Below are 13,251 nucleotides of genomic sequence, written 5' to 3'. Positions count from 1 at the left end.
TCCCTCCACCCTCCTCTGACTCAATCATTCACCCACTGCGCTTTTATTACAGCACTGATTAAAAAATACATCAAAGTGATACTTCTCTCCGATGCAACATTTACTTTTTGCAACACTTTCAGCAGAGTCTCTCATCGCATGCTATTTACTCACAGTGAATTAGCAGGCTTGGCTGTAATGCTCACGTGCTGTTGCTATTAAAAAAAAAAAACACCAAAAAAACCTTATGATTAGCTGATGATTACTGCCGGCACTGTAATCCACTTGTAAAGGTTAGAATAGGAGCAGAGGTCAGTGATTGTGGTTCCTTGTCTGCTAAAAAACAGTATTTCTGCAAGCTGTGAGGGACTTGTGATGTTCCCAGTATTCACAACAATTTTGTGGACCTCTGGAGAAGTAAACAGACCAATGACAGTTGTGCGTCACCTGAAATGCTCGTCGACTGCTGAAACGATGCCTGAATCACTTCACAAATTCATGAGCAGGTACATGGAGGTGAGGAAGTAAACTGAGTTTGTACTTCTCTCTCACGCTCTCTTTATAATTCTTAAAACACATATTTCTGATAACTCTTATACAATCATGGATCGTGCTTATTCCCATATTTAAAGCAAGCTATTCACCACTGTGTTGCAGTTTGAAAGAGTATAGACACTTCTGACATGGACATGTGCTTGTTTTTTTTTGGGTTTTTTTTAAGTATTACCTTCCATAAGAACTTAAGAATCAGGCTTTTTTAAATTTTTTATTTTGACCTCACAAAACAAAAAAAAACAAAATCAGTAACGGCTTGTAACGATGCACCGCCGTTACCAATGCTGCGGACAGTATTTGAGATGTGGTGTCATAAAAGTTCCAAGGAGAACACACACTTTTATTGGATATATTTATTACTAGACTGTGGATGCTGGGAGCCATGTGCACTCCTGGGACACTGGGACGTTCCTTTTGTTCTCCCTGGGAACAAACAAATCGCAATGAGCAGTGAGTGACTGATTGAACAGACCTGAGTGTGATAAATGTCTAATTAGTTATTTGACAGAACAACAGAGTATATATATTGCCAAGCTAAAGAGAAATGTTCATTTAAATATGGCAACAACTCACCTGTGCCTGTTTCTTCTCCCCAGGGTGTTCAGGCAAAATAATTCCCCAGAGGCTCAGCACCTATTTATAGTTCCGGGAAGTACCAACCACAGGAAGCGGGTAGGGGGGAAGTCAAGGTATGTGTTGCTCTGTTTATTTAGATCAATTATGTATTGATAATTTTCTTTATTTATAGGACCATAAATAGTGGTAAATTATTATGGATATCATTGGGTTGGGGAAATCATGTAAATATTTATTGTACGTTGTAATTGTTGATCTATACACTGACCTGTAGATGGTAGGTCTAGGCTAATTGGAGTGAGCAAATGTATATAAGGAGGTCAGTGTGTTTATGTAGAGAGACTACAGTCGGTAGGTGATGGCCAAACCTCATTTGAAACCCCTCCTGGACTCCTGATCTGCTCATTTGCCTCCATGGCCGCTCGGGCATGTTAGCACAGCTCCAGAAGGCCAAAGTGAACACACCCGGGCTCTATAGAAAGGACAACAATACGTCTCTCTGTCACCAGGTCAGAGTGAGATCTGATAAACTTTACTCCTTTCAAATTAAAACGGTGAATTACAACCTTTTGAATTGCATTTTAAAAACTGATACAGCCTACCAGGGTGGAAAGTGTTAACAGTCTACTGCCACACAAAGACTGTATTACAGGGCTTCAAATCAAAAGCTCAACAGATGCTCATTCAGCTAATTCTCAGTCAATAAAATGTCTCCACTAGTTATCTCGGTGCTGTTCGCTAAAGTCGCTCCTTCTTATTAGTTTTCTGGCCTTCCATCTGAAAATAATCTGTCGTTAATTATAAAATAAGCTTCAAATAGCCGTGTTTTTTTTTGGGGGGGGGGGGGTTGATTGACAGGTCTGCGGTGCAGTCAGGTTACAGCTATCGGTGGGCGGGACGTAATATCGCTGGGTTTCCAATCAGATCAGTCAGATCCACCGCTCGCTCCTCTTCACCTCGTCCAAATATGGTCACTACCGGCTCCGAACCGCTCTGAACCAGCAAGATGGCGCCGGACAAAATCCGAACTCGAGGCTTCATAACAGCCGTTCACAAACCAACGGAAGGCTGCACGTCTTTCCCTATTTGAGACTGGCTGTCGATTCAAGAGCCCCACACAATGAGGTCTGAATGAAACTCAGTCCCACTGAACAAATGTTTGAAGTTGAAAAACTTACCAACTGTCTTCTGTTTTTCCTTCTGTAATCTCTCCCCTCAGGGTGTTTGGAGCAGTCAGGAAATCAATTACCCAACAAACCACTCTTGGCAGACCAACAAATGACTTCTTTCTTGGCTGTCAGACTCCGTCCACACGTCCGTTTCCTCTCCCTGGTCGCACATCAGGCGGCTGGCGTGCCCGAACCGTTTGAAACAGTCAGTTGACATCTCTCTTCATTTGCTGCTTGATCTTTTCATTTTGGGTCTCCCTCTCTCCTCACAGACCTGCAGCGTATACACACACACACACACACACACACACACACACACACACACACACACACACACACACACACACACACACACACACACACACACACACACACACACACACACACACACACACACAGGTTTTGGTGGAAGGGATTCATTGTGAAAACCGTCCAAGCAGCTCGATTATCTGGTGTGTGTTGACAGAGGTTCATTGTTAAATCAGTTAGCGTCCTTAGCACCGGAGAATGAGAAGTGAGAGCCTGTACTTTTCTTGTCATATCATGCTGACGCCCACGCAAAGAGTTTGACTACCGAGGGAGAGAAATGACAGAAATTATTGAGTCAGTGGAGAGACGGGGAGGGAGAGGCAGAGCGGGGAAAGGTACAAGAGAAGGGTGTGTATGTGGGTACTCTGAGACCGTGGTCTGTTCAACATATTCCCCTCTGTTCTGTTGATACACACACACACACACACACACACACACACACACACACACACACACACACACACACACACACACACACACACACACACACACACACACACACACACACACACACACACACACCTACACCTGCTAAACATCTCCAGGCTTTTATCCAACAATGAATTCCACTTTACTCAGGTGCACAGCTTGTATCCATGGAGACCAAAGACGGTGCTTCCCTGAGGAGCGGCTAACATGTAATGTCATTGGATTGCCCGTAAGACTCGTTGAAGCACAAGACACACACACACTCACACACACACACACACACTCACACACACAGGCGTGTCTCTCTATAATTGTGAGGACACTCATTGACATAATGCATTCCCCAGCCCCTTACCCTGACCCTAACCATCACAACTAATCACCCAACTCCAAACTGAACCCCCAACACTGCCTGGCGCCACGAAGGCAGTGTGTTCCAGGCCTTAAGTTTACTCTAACCTGAAGCCTGACTAACCTTAACTTGAGTCTAACCTTAACCCTGACTCTAACCTTAAGCCTGACTAACCTTAACCTGACTCGACCCTTAAGGCTGACTCTAACCCTACCCTGACTCTAACCTTAAGCCTGACTCTAACCTTAAGCCTGACTCTAACCTTACCCTGACTCTAATCTTAACCTGACTAACCTTAACCTGACTCTAACCTTAAGCCTGACTAACCTTAACCTGACTCTACCCTTAAGGCTGACTCTAATCCTACCCTGACTCTAACCTTAAGCCTGACTAACCTTAACCTGACTCTACCCTTAAGGCTGACTCTAATCCTACCCTGACTCTAACCTTAAGCCTGACTACCTTAACCTGACTCTAACCTTAAGCCTAACTAACCTTAACCTGACTCTAACCTTACGCTGATCCTAACCTTTTTTAATTTTTTTTATTTATTTAACCAGGAGAGTCCCACTGAGATTAAAAATCTCTTTTTCAAGGGAAACCGGGCCAAGATGGGCAGCAACATAAGAAACACATAGTTACAGACAGAAGAAATGAAGAACACAGAATGAGACAAGTTAAAAGAAACTAAAAGTTAACAAAGGAACTAAAAGGAACAGAAATGGGATGTAAAAATGAAAACAAATTAAAGTATAAAACTGCTCAATTATTACTAAAAGCTTAATGATATACTACAGCAAAAATAAAAAGTCATGGTATAACAAACTGAATCATTTATTTCCACAGAAAGGGCTGACATTAAAGCCCTTGTAACTTATATGTCAAATGTTGTAACTCACAGGGCTGCTTTTTTGCTTCTACACTATTTCCTATTATGTTCACACTCCACTTGAAGCCGAGTAGTTACAGTATATAACAGCTGCGAAGCACTGGCCTTGACACTTAGAGTTATCTAAAGAAACTGCTTCCTGTAAATAACAGAGGACAGAAAGTGGCATTGCTGTAAAACAGAGCAGTTGAAAAGAGGATAACTGTGAAACATCAAGGCCAGCTGCATTGAAAAAATATTTCATGAAAGGTTGGTATTGATGTGCAGTGTTAACATGCCCGAGCGGCCATGGAGGAAAATGAGCAGATGAGGAGTCCAGAAGAGGGTTCAGATGAAGCTTCATTTACTTTTACATCACCTACCATCACCTACCAGTCTCTCGACATAAACACACTGACCTCCTTATATACATTTGCTCACTCCAATTAGCCCAAGCATACCATCGACAGGTAAGTGTATATATCAACAATTAAAATGTACAATAAATATTTACATGATTTCACCAACCCAAAGATATCCATAATAATTTACAAATATTTATAGTCCTATAAATAAAGGAAATTATCAATATGTAATTTATCTAAATGAACAGAGCAACACATATCTTGACTTCCCCCCTACCCGCTTCCTGTGGTTGGTACTTCCCGGAACTATAAATGGGTGCTCGAGCCCCCGGGGAACTATTTTGCCTGAACAACACCCTGGGGAGAAGAAACAGGCAGAGGTGAGTTGCAATATTTAAACTAACTTTTATCTTTAGCTTGGCAATATATATACTCTGTTGTTCTGCCAAATAACTAATTAGACATTTATCACACTCAGGTCTGTTCAATCAGTCACTCACTGCTCATTGCGATTTGTTTGTTCCCAGGGAGAACAAAAGGAACGTCCCAGTGTCCCAGGAGTGCACATGGCTCCCAGCATCCGCAGTCTAATAATAAATATATCCAATAAAAGTGTGTGTTCTCCTTGGAACTTTTATGACACCACATCTCAAATACTGTCCGCAGCATAGGTAACGGCGATGCGTCGTTACATGGAGATCTGTTGTTTTTGATTCCGTGCGTGTTTGTGTGTCAAGTGTGTGCGAGGTGACGGCCAGTCACATCACAATAAAAAATTTTGGTTTTATTTGCATTCAGTGAGGCCACAAAACTGAGTTGAAAATGACATTTCTGAGGCTGTTCTCATTAAAGGGTGGAGAAATCCTGGATTCAGCTGGAGAAGAAAGACGCTTTTGTTACTCAAACTGTTTGTGGAGTAAAGTTGGAAGACCTGATGGGTCAGAGCCCATCTTGTTGCCAGAGGTCAACAAGATGGGCTCTTAACTCCTCGGAGAGAAGGTGGATTAGTTTGGCTCTCAAATAGTGGAAATTGTTGGGCAGCTGTGGTCATCACGTCTGTTTAGTGCTGTCTGGGTTTTGAGGTTAGTTCAATGCAATTTCCAGTTTTGTTGGGTTTTATTACAAGTGCTTCGGTTTGTATACTTGGTGTAACAATCTGATGGGGTGCTGCCGCTGCTGCAATCCATTCATTATCTGAATCCCCACTAAATTCAAATGATTGTCCATCCAATATCCATCTTTTAAGAACCAAAGTCTCACCAATAGAAAGTTCAAAGTGGGCTTTACAAAGTCAGTTCATCCATAAATAAAAACATTTCCTCACTTGCTCCTAGTGGTCTCTTGCTGTACTGATAAGCGCCACTTCTGAGACCTCTGCTGCCACGCCAATAAAATACAAGTGAATAGAATTGTATTTGTGGTGCTCACCATTCAAAATGACATTTAAAGAACTCAAAGGCAACATTGCTGTTGAAAAACAATGTTGGCTTCAATTTGGATAATCCCCCAGTTTCTGTCCAAAATGGGACACTGCTGTGGAAGAAACAAGAAGGGTGTGCACTTCAACATCCACAAATGACTACATGTGGCTTTTTTAATCTCTTTAGCGAAGGTGTCCATTGTGCTCTGCTTAAATTTACTTTTGATACTCCAACTTTTTTTACACAATCAAGATTTTTTTTTTAAAGTTTCCACCTGAGTCTTAAAAATAAGTAAATAGAAAACACACTTAGTCACCATATGACTGACACCCAATACCAGCAATAAGGAACTCTCCGGCTTTATTTCTGTAACTGGGGTCCCCCCACCCGCTCCCCCTCATCTCGCCCAAATATGGTCACCTCTGACTCCAAACCGCTCGGTGCAAGATGACACCGGCCAAAATCTGAACTCAAGTCTTCATAACAGCCGTTGGCTGACGTCACTGTTTAGTTGTCATTTGGTCTGTCATTATAAAATGACATAGTCTGTGTAAAGAGACAGTCAGGATGGATCAACACGTCAGAGGCAGCCACTAAACTTCTCGTTTCTTACCGAAAGTCAACAGGCTTCTTTTAGTCATGACCATGATCGTTCACTATAACCTTAGTAGCATGGTTTGTACTGTAACTATAACAACAATGAAACTTGCCAAACTTTGGCATAGTAATCACTTTGACCATTTCCTGACCAGTTTGTTTTCGTGCCTCAACCTGATCAAACCTCGACCAAATGATTTTGAAAGGCACAAATAACCGATTTCGCCTCAATGTTTGTCTGTTTAGAAAACCCTTGTGTCATATAGGATGTGAACAAATGACGATATGTTTTGGAGGACTCGTGAGCGTTCAAGATGAGAGGGAAGCAGATTTCCCATGTGGCAGTGTTCTGGTTACTGGTGAGCTGCACCAAGAGGCGATGAAGAAGAAACAAGAGGGCTACAAAGCAAAGTCCTCAGGTTGCATCCTCATCCTCACCTGTGTTCACAAACCCTAAGTAGAGACTGAAAGGGTGATATAACAGGCCAAGAAGAGATTCTCCTGTAGCGAGATTGGATGAAAGATTAATAATGATTTACTGTGGGGTCGTACAGTGTCAGCGTTCTGTCTCCTACAAGCAATCAACACTGGTTTCCTTTTACAATGGCCCTCGTCTTTCCCTAATCTTAATATAATTGCACCAGAACACACAATGTTAAAGTCATTGCTTTTGGAAAGCAATGACCTGTTTCATCGTTGTTGTCTTGGAATTTCTTTTGCCTTTTTCTCGAGCTTAATTAATTTCCACTCTGGCAGCAGGAAGATAATGAGTGTTACCATGCAAGTTAGTGTTTTATGACATCTGCCTTTTACAATTACTGCTGTTGTGTCTAAAAATACCCGTAGACGATGAGTCATTCACTGCACTTCACTTCATCTGGTTGTCTTTCAAATAACTCTGGAAGTAAAAACTTTAAACAAACAGATGTTAGCAAGAAATTAAAAATACTGCAACAAAAACCAACAAGAAATCAAAACCTAAAAACCCCCAATAAGAAAAGCATTAACACAACCTCTAAAACATATTGTACAAAGACCTGAAAAAAAAAAAAGAATCCATTTTGAAGCTTTCAGATACCTCAAGTCTCCACATGCCAAAGATGTGCAAAAAACAATTATAAAATAAGTAGACTTCACACTCTGTTGGTTGTTTGTGAACTGAGCAAATTATAATATAATATTTACCCAAATCATTGAGTTCATTGTTCAGACAGGAATATTTCATTGTGGTACAGTCAGTAAGACTCTTTCCCACCGTGCAAAATGTCAGAGGTTCATGTCCCACTTTAAACAAACATGGAGAATATGAAGTGGTTCTTTCTTAAGTCCATCCTTACAATTAAAGACTCTTTTTAGTTACTTGACTCAGAAAATGTTTTTTAAAATCAGCTTTATTGTTAATTTTACTTTTGAAAAGAATTAACTTTTTTTTGTTGGTTTACCATTTATGCTTGTAAGTTATTCAACTTTTATTTTATATTTACCAATTTCTTGGATTTCTGTCTGAACTACAACAAACTTTGTCTCCCAAAATCCCATCAATACATTAAAAAAAAAAATTCTATAATATTATAAAGTAAATGTAAAAAGAAAAAAAATGGTATTGTATAAAATATTGTATTCTACATCACAAGTATGGCTGTGTGGTCTGAGGGCCAAATGGTCAAAGCAGGGCTCCATAGTAAAAGCCCAAAGCTCAAGGTTGCTGGTTCAAATCCTGCCCAGTAGAAGAGTGTCTAGTTTCTTTCAGATTGTTCGCTACAACATCTCAACTGTTGAAAGTGTTTCCAGTTGTTTAAAAAATTTTTTTATTTTTATTTATTTATTTATTTTTTTAACTTTAGTTTTGAAAATAATGAACCTTTTTTCCTAACTTTTGCAGGAACTCCAAACTACTTGTAGTAAATATCTTTCTGTCTCTCTGTCTTTTTATTGTCTCAAAATAAAGCAAAGATTTAAAATCATGAGCTGATTTGTGGGTCAAAGCTATAAGAATTACATCTCTCTCTTTCTGTATTAGGGTGGCCTAATGGTGAAGGAGTTAAGATCCTTCCACTTGAAGGGGTATTACTACTAGCAGAGGGTCACAGGTTCAATACCAGAACAGCATCAGCTTTTCTTGCATATAACATTGATAGAATGGCAACACATGTACTGTCTCAGAACACGTTTGTTTTTATTAATCGACCATAAATGATATTGTAACTGTCTAGTTAAATCCCCTTGCTTCCATCCTCCACAGTTAAAAACTGAAGGACTTGTGACTGGGAACAGAAGGCCGACAGACCAGCAGCAGATTGGGTTGCTTAATTGTGAGTAACATCACGAAAAACAGGCGAGAAATAGCTTCAGAGATCGCAGAGAGTACCCAGATACATACGAACCGGAATCAACCAGTGTGTGTACGGAGGGAGAGGGATATGAGGGAAGCCATTCATAAACTCAGAAGAGGATTCAGTGTGCAGATGAACACACAGAGACAGCATCTTTTGGAGACATGTCATGTTCACATGAATCTAAATTCAACCCACATGGATCTGAAAGTAGAGTTTGTGTGCAGAAAGCCAGGGGACTAATTCCAACTGGACTGCAGTGAGGGAACGCCGAAGCAGGGGGTGGAAACATCTTATAAGTGTTTTTTTTTTTCTTTCTTTTTGGTGTGGGTGAACTTTCAAAACTATGAAGTGTACTGAGAAATTTGGAGGCAAACTTAAAATAATCAGCCAAAAAAAGTATTTAAGCAAAAGGAGTGGGTCCAAAATCTGCATCCTGAGAGAATATTTTGCATAGGAGAAAATCCTGGAATGGGTCTCCCCAAGGCCTGAATTAAATCCCGTAGAGCACCGTTGACATGCAATGGTAAAAAGTTCAGTGATGTCGATGAGCTAAAAGCTTTGCTGGTTGAAACCTGGAGCAAATTTTGACCACACAGACACTGTTTCCATTCCCACACTACAAAGTACAGTAAAGGATGACAAGCTAAATACCACCATCATTGTGATCTTTATGAAGCCACTGTTGGGTGTCCAAATACCTTTTGCCTTCATTTGAACTGAATACTTATTGTTTCATCATTTAAAACCTAACATGAAGCTTATGTGTCAGTTCAATTAGGGAGATTTGTTCCCTCACGTTTCATCTTCCTTAGTCTCTAGGAGCACTTCCGCTTAGTTTTATTTTGAAACTCACCTTATGTCTTATTTCAAGTCCTATATCCTACGTTCATTTGGGACATCGCCCTATGAAATCAATCGCCAATATGTATTACTCAAAGTGTCATTTCTTCAATACGTTCTTATTCACAACTAATGATCTCTCCATCGTAAAATTATTTTATTGTTGAGTATTTTGCTTTGTGCCTGTTATCTGTCTTTAAAATAAATAGTATTTACTTTGACATTTTGTTATCTCATGCACTGAAATTCATAAATTTTAAGTATGGCCTATTTGTCTAAACACTTTTGAAGCCATTGTATGTGTCTAAAGGTTTTTTGTTGTTATTGTTGTTTTGTTTTTGTTTTTTTTACTGGAAATGCTGTTTTGACCGATAAACTGTTAAAATACAGGACCTTTTAATTCCTATTATACATTTAACAGTCAGTCAATTAAAGCCCACAGAAAGTTCCTTTTCAAAACTGATTATATAATAACCACAAGATAATTTAATACCTTTTGAAAATGTAATAAAACTCTGTTGCTAAACTGGTCGGCTGTGGTGTAACTGAGCCAGCTAATGAAATGCTAATCACCAGTTGATGAAATAATATGGTGTTATTATATGCATCACTCAAGGTGTTCAGACTTTAACAGGCTTTATGAGATTCCCACCCCGTGCAGAATTAAATTGTAGCTTATAATTACTGATACCATATGGCAGTTAACACAAAATTAGCCTACTTGCACTCCAGACAAGTAAATACAGACAAGGTGTGATTTACAGACTGATTGACAGACTTGTTGCATCTCGGCAGAGGTATCGAAGGCTCCTGCCCAGTCCTCAGGGGAAACGTTTCCCACATGTATACGCTGTATAAGCACACTGTGTTCCAGCGTACACCACAGTAAAGCACTCGTAAATGTGACTCAGACTCTTGACTTCAGAGGAGACAGAGCACACCAGGCGGTCGGTCACGAGATCTGACTTCAGTTCAGATCGCCAACACGAACAGCGGACGAGAAGACAGAGCGTTTTCTTACAGTTATTATTGTGACAGTAACAGAGTGCAGCGTTCATGCAGATAATGATGGAGGATCTTGCATTGGTGTATGGTTGTCATAGTAACATGCCCATACGTGGGGAGGGGGGTAGGGGATGGGGGGAAGGGGGCAGCTCTTTGAGTGTGTAATTAACCAGTGTGGATCAATTTGCCGTTCATTAACGCAGGTGTGATCAAACAGCCGACGGAAAGCCGAGTTTTTCTGCTGCTTGCTTTGTTTTCCATGAAAGAGGAGCAGCGACGACATCGGTCCACTTTGGTTCAGCCGTGGAAAGATAAAGAGAGATTTTGCTTCTCTGCACCTTGACAGCGAACCATGACTGTGCTCATTAGTAACAATCCGGGCAAAACTATCAGGAAGGCGCAACACCTCCCACCGACTTATCGAAGCTTCACACACAGTGCTAACAAAGCCGGCCCAAGTATTTTCAGACCTGGGCAAGAGTTGCTGGATGTGACCATGTCCGCACTCCCCCAATGTTTTCACATGAATCAGACTCTTATAAAAGAAACAGCCCATGTGCTGCGTGGCATGATATTTCAAAGGAGACATCACATCTTCCTCTGACTTCCCAGAAAAATGTTTTCTTGTGTAACAATCACAAATGATCGTAGGCGGAGAATAGATGGAAAATCCTTCATGAAGATGACATAATATTCGGAGGCCTCAGCAATTTGAACAAAACAAAGAGTCGCACAACAGTTTGGGAAATGTCCTTATTAGCTTTCTTTGCTGAGAGTTAAACTAATAGCACGTCAAATCGTTTACTAATACCTTTTTCAGATAATTCAATCAATACATTAACACAATGATATTTCTACAGAAGACATCTAGACGAGGATTTGGAATAGTAATGCATTTCTTTAGATTTCTAATTTTCAAATGTTTTTATTTAGTATTAGTCTCAATTTTGTTGTGGGAAAAAAAAGATTGTCAACAAACATGTTTATTCATGGTTTTTCAGGATTAATACTGCCATCTTCTTGTGAGAAAGACACCAGGCTCATTGGCCTGAGTGTTGGGTTTAGCAGAGCTTCTCATTGCTGAAAACATCTGCAGGAAACAAGGTCGATGAGAGCGGTAAGAGTCAACCGAAACAATAACGATGTGGCCAGAAAACCAGAACAATGATCAGTTCTCAGATTGTCCATAGAGCTGAGTGGGGCTGCAGAGTTCAGTGTTATTTTTTCTGTGGGTATGTCACTAGAAGCGACACATTTCACATCACACACAGTCCATTGATCCATTGCTAATGTGAAATTTAATTGGAGCAGCTTTAAGAATCCATTTGGACAAAGGTCATTTTAAAAGCAGTACATTTCTGCACCAGTGACCTGCTAATCTATACTTAAAAAGAAAAAGCCAAACACCCACCAGGACTCACAACCGGGCTAAAATAACCGAGACGGATTCTTCTCCAGCTCAAATTACAGCAAACATTAAAAGGAAATGAGCCACTCTGTAAATGCATTAATTAATAAATAAATAATAAATAATTAATTAATTAACGAAGAGTCTACATGTATTTAGTATTTTAGAGGCTCTCCTGTTTTTTTGACTGGTAGCGGTGATCCCTCCAGACCAGCAGCACAGATGCAAATTAGCCTTTGGCTTACGTTTCCATAGTAACACTCATTAGGTAAAAGGATGGCTGCTGGCTGCTGTTTGTGTACAGGAAAAGAAGCCTGTCCACACATTTAAATGGGGGACAAGCCAACATTAGATCTCATTTGCTTTGTCTTTTGTTGCTGCTGACAGATGTGTGAGTGCGTTTAAGCAGCTGTTGACAGCATCAAATGACATATTTCTTCAATTTTCATCTTTTGGCAGCACAGTGGTGCAGTGGTTAGCATTGTCGCCTCACAGAGAAAAGGTTCTGGGTTCAAATCTGGGCCTGGGCCTTTCTGTGCAGTCTTCAGGTTCTCCCTGTGCCTGTGTGGGTTCTCTCCGAGTACTCCAGCTTCCTCCCACCATCCAAAAACATGCATCTCAGGTTAATTGGTGGTTTTACAAATTTCCCTTAGGTGTGAATGAGAACACAAATGGTCTTTGGTTCTGTGTTGGCCCTGTGATAGACTGGCCACCTGTCCAAGGTGCCTGCCTTCACTCAAAGTGAGCTGGGAATAGGCTCTGTAATACCACTGATGGCCAGTAGGGACTGGCTCCAAAAAAGCTCCGGTTTCAATAAAGTGTAAACTTTTCTCATTAAATACCAAGTCGATAATAGTTTTTCCACAAGTCATTATGGGGTAGTTCGCTAAAGTCACTCTTTCTGATCAAAGCTCTGCTGGTCCTTCTGAGAATAATTGCATTATTGATTAGATAGTAGACATCAGAGACAGGTGTGTCTGGGAGAGTGCCTGGTTTGATTGACAGGTCGGGGGTACAGCAACTTGTTGCTCCAAAGCGACAC

The sequence above is a fragment of the Brachyistius frenatus genome, unplaced genomic scaffold (assembly GCF_029030835.1).
Source record: "Brachyistius frenatus isolate BFR_SWC_R1_liver_20210118 unplaced genomic scaffold, ASM2903083v1 Contig_1, whole genome shotgun sequence".
NCBI lineage: Eukaryota > Metazoa > Chordata > Actinopteri > Embiotocidae > Brachyistius > Brachyistius frenatus.
The sequence above is the reverse complement of the archived record's forward strand: the minus strand, read 5'-3'. Positions refer to the sequence as shown.